General features: G+C 37.8%; 1 pseudogene; it reads left to right on the forward strand.

Annotated features, from left to right (window-relative positions):
* The first annotated feature begins 490 nt into the window (after positions 1 to 490).
* LOC123427499 lies at positions 491 to 2,290 on the forward strand (annotated as a pseudogene).
* Positions 2,291 to 2,874: the final 584 nt, after the last annotated feature.

A 2,874-nucleotide genomic window follows, 5' to 3' on the forward strand; every position in this document is an offset into this window, starting at 1 on the left:
AGGAGCACAAATTTGGTTCCCTTGATAATCAACTAACACTAGCAGCAACGCAATCTAATTTTGTAGTTTCACATCAATCTGACAGGAACAAAAAAATCACTCTGTAGTCTGTACCTGGTTGCCATACAGGTACAAACATGATCAACACTTTCTCCAAAAAAACGTAGTACTGTCAATAGGAAACTTAGATTAAGTTGGATGCCATTGTCCAGCTTGTCCGCATGGTTGCATGTATGGGTTTCAATCCAAACTCTGCATTGCCATTGCAAAGCACAGCTCTATGTAACACACATACATCGTTCCATCTATCAGAGTACATTGTCACATAATCCCAAGTGATTGTCACATCATCCGGGTCTAATGATGTTGAGTTGCTTGCTACTTCTGGCTATCTTCTTTTTGACACGACGAACAACACATGACGGCGAGTCACGACCACTGGTGCCGGTGGTCTTTGTGTTTGGTGACTTCCCGTTTGGTGTGGACAGCAATGGCTGCTTCCTCACTGTCGCTAACGCCAACTTCCCTCTCAGCAGGGACATTCAAAAATCATGTTGCTATAGGGAGGATTGGAAATGGAAAACTTCTTAGCAACATCATAGGTTAGATTCTATTCTGTATCATGCTCTCCGTCTTGTTAGATCCATAACTTTTAGTTACATTGCAAATTTTGTGATTGCAGCCTTTGCAGGTGAAAAGGCGGGGTTTACTTGCTCTCTCTCCCCGCATATCTCAACATGCGTGCATCAGGCAGAACCTAATGACCGAACCCAACTTTGCATCAGCTTGATTGGGCTATTATGATCCCGCGGCAATTGAGTTTGTAAGTATCAACTATGAGTGTCCTCTTCATCTTATTTTTCCTGACAAAAATATTGGTCAATCAACGGAATTAAAAATCATACGATGAAAATTATTCTCTCTATCCAACTATATAGGCTTTGGGCTAATATATCCGGGGTAAATCTAACGTTGAAAGTGATCCCGCTATCCCAACAATTGGAATATTCTAAAGAGTACAAATCTAAGCTAGCAGTGGTGACCGGTAACAGTCAGTCTCATTCAATCATCTCTGGCGCACTCTACATTATCAGTGTTGGTTCAAATGATTTTGGCCCGAACTACTACGTCAATTCCTTGCTCTTCAAGGCATTGACTGTTGACCAATTTTTGGATCTGATGGTCAACATCGTTAGCGACACCGTCACGGTAAGCAACATTCTTTTTTGTGATGGTATTAGAGGTTGTCTTCCTTATTATTACTTGAAGCATCCATATATTATGATAATTTCAATATTTGTACCTTGTACTGATTGTAGCAATTTCATGGCATGGGATCAAGGCGCATCGGCGTGTTTTCCTTGCCACCATTAGGCTGTTTTCCACTTGCGATCACAGTGTTTGGCCATGGGAGGAGCGGTGTGTCTCTGGGCTCAATCTCGGTTCTCGGATATATAACGAAAAGTTAAACATCGCTATCAACATACTGTCAAGGCAATACCATGACCTCAAGATTGTGGTTCTTGACATCTACACACCTCTATACAACATTGGTAACTCTCCTAGATCACAAGCTCGGATAGATATGCTACATAGTCATCAAACTGGCTGCAACATCTGCGAGTCCTCCATAATTATTTTGTTATCTCTCTTCAACTGTATTTGGTTATCGGTATGATTTTGTGTATGATTACAAACCTAAAATCATGTGCCTTTGCGGAATGTCTCCATTAAACAAGAATGGCTGACAAGAATAATTGTATTGTCTAAATGTTTTATGTTATGTTCATTTAACAAGAATAGTCAGTCAACAATGATTTAGTTGATAATTCAGAATATTGCACTTACTAGATTTATTGTTCTGTCCACATAATTGAAGATTTTTTTTTTGAGCTTTTGTTATGCCTTCACGAAATAAAAATAGAAGTTTACACACGGGGTTCTTTTATCTTTTTTTCTTATGTGCATTCATCTATCAACTTTTTTTTATGCGCCCTCCCACAACGCCCATCTTTTTTTTTTCTCTACTTACAGTCCATGATCCTTTGTATGCAACCCTTGATTCTTATCTACTTACAAGAGGGCAGGACCTGCTGCACTGGGCATGATTTTGTGCAAATGTGTAATTTAAATATAAATTTTACACCAGATTTATACGAGTAAATTTGACTGCATTTCTTTAGGACGCCCAAAAGCATTTGGACATGGCTTATCAGTTGCAATATTAAACATTATATTCAACATGATTCTGAAGCTCAGATCATGTATGTTCATCTTAGAGCTACAATGACAATTCAGTATGTTGGCTTATTGTAAACACAATGATACAATTTCCAACATCCCTTTTTCCGTTAACCTGCCATTATTACAGTCGACTGTTGTCGTAATATCAAAATCTTTATTTTCCATAGTATTATAGGTATTAGACCGGTGCTCCAGAGGTAGGCTCCGAATATTCTTAGTAAGTATATCATTAGGTGAATAAATAGACACAAGAATTGAGATGTTTTTCTCACAATGTTTTGTTTCTATGAACAAAATTTACTCTCGTGGGTTTCTACTTAGTACTGTTCAGAGTACCCCTCATCTCAAAAGAAAAAAGAGAAATTGCGTGAACATTTTACTTTGGCCTAATTTATCTTTTACTTTATTTCATGCTTAGTTTTGTCTATCTTTTGCCGCCATCATTTTATGGTCAAAATGGGTTTGCATGCACAACATTATAATCTTATGCAGCCTAATAAAAAAAGAGGCCCACTACAGCCACAATGAAGCAAATCACTTGAAAAAAATGTTAACTTTACTTACACATTATTCTTTGTCAATTTAACAGCAAAGTCAACATGTCTATTTATTTGCATCAATCCTTACTAT

Source organism: Hordeum vulgare, chromosome 2H, assembly GCF_904849725.1.
Source record: "Hordeum vulgare subsp. vulgare chromosome 2H, MorexV3_pseudomolecules_assembly, whole genome shotgun sequence".
Classification (NCBI taxonomy): Eukaryota; Viridiplantae; Streptophyta; class Magnoliopsida; order Poales; family Poaceae; genus Hordeum; species Hordeum vulgare.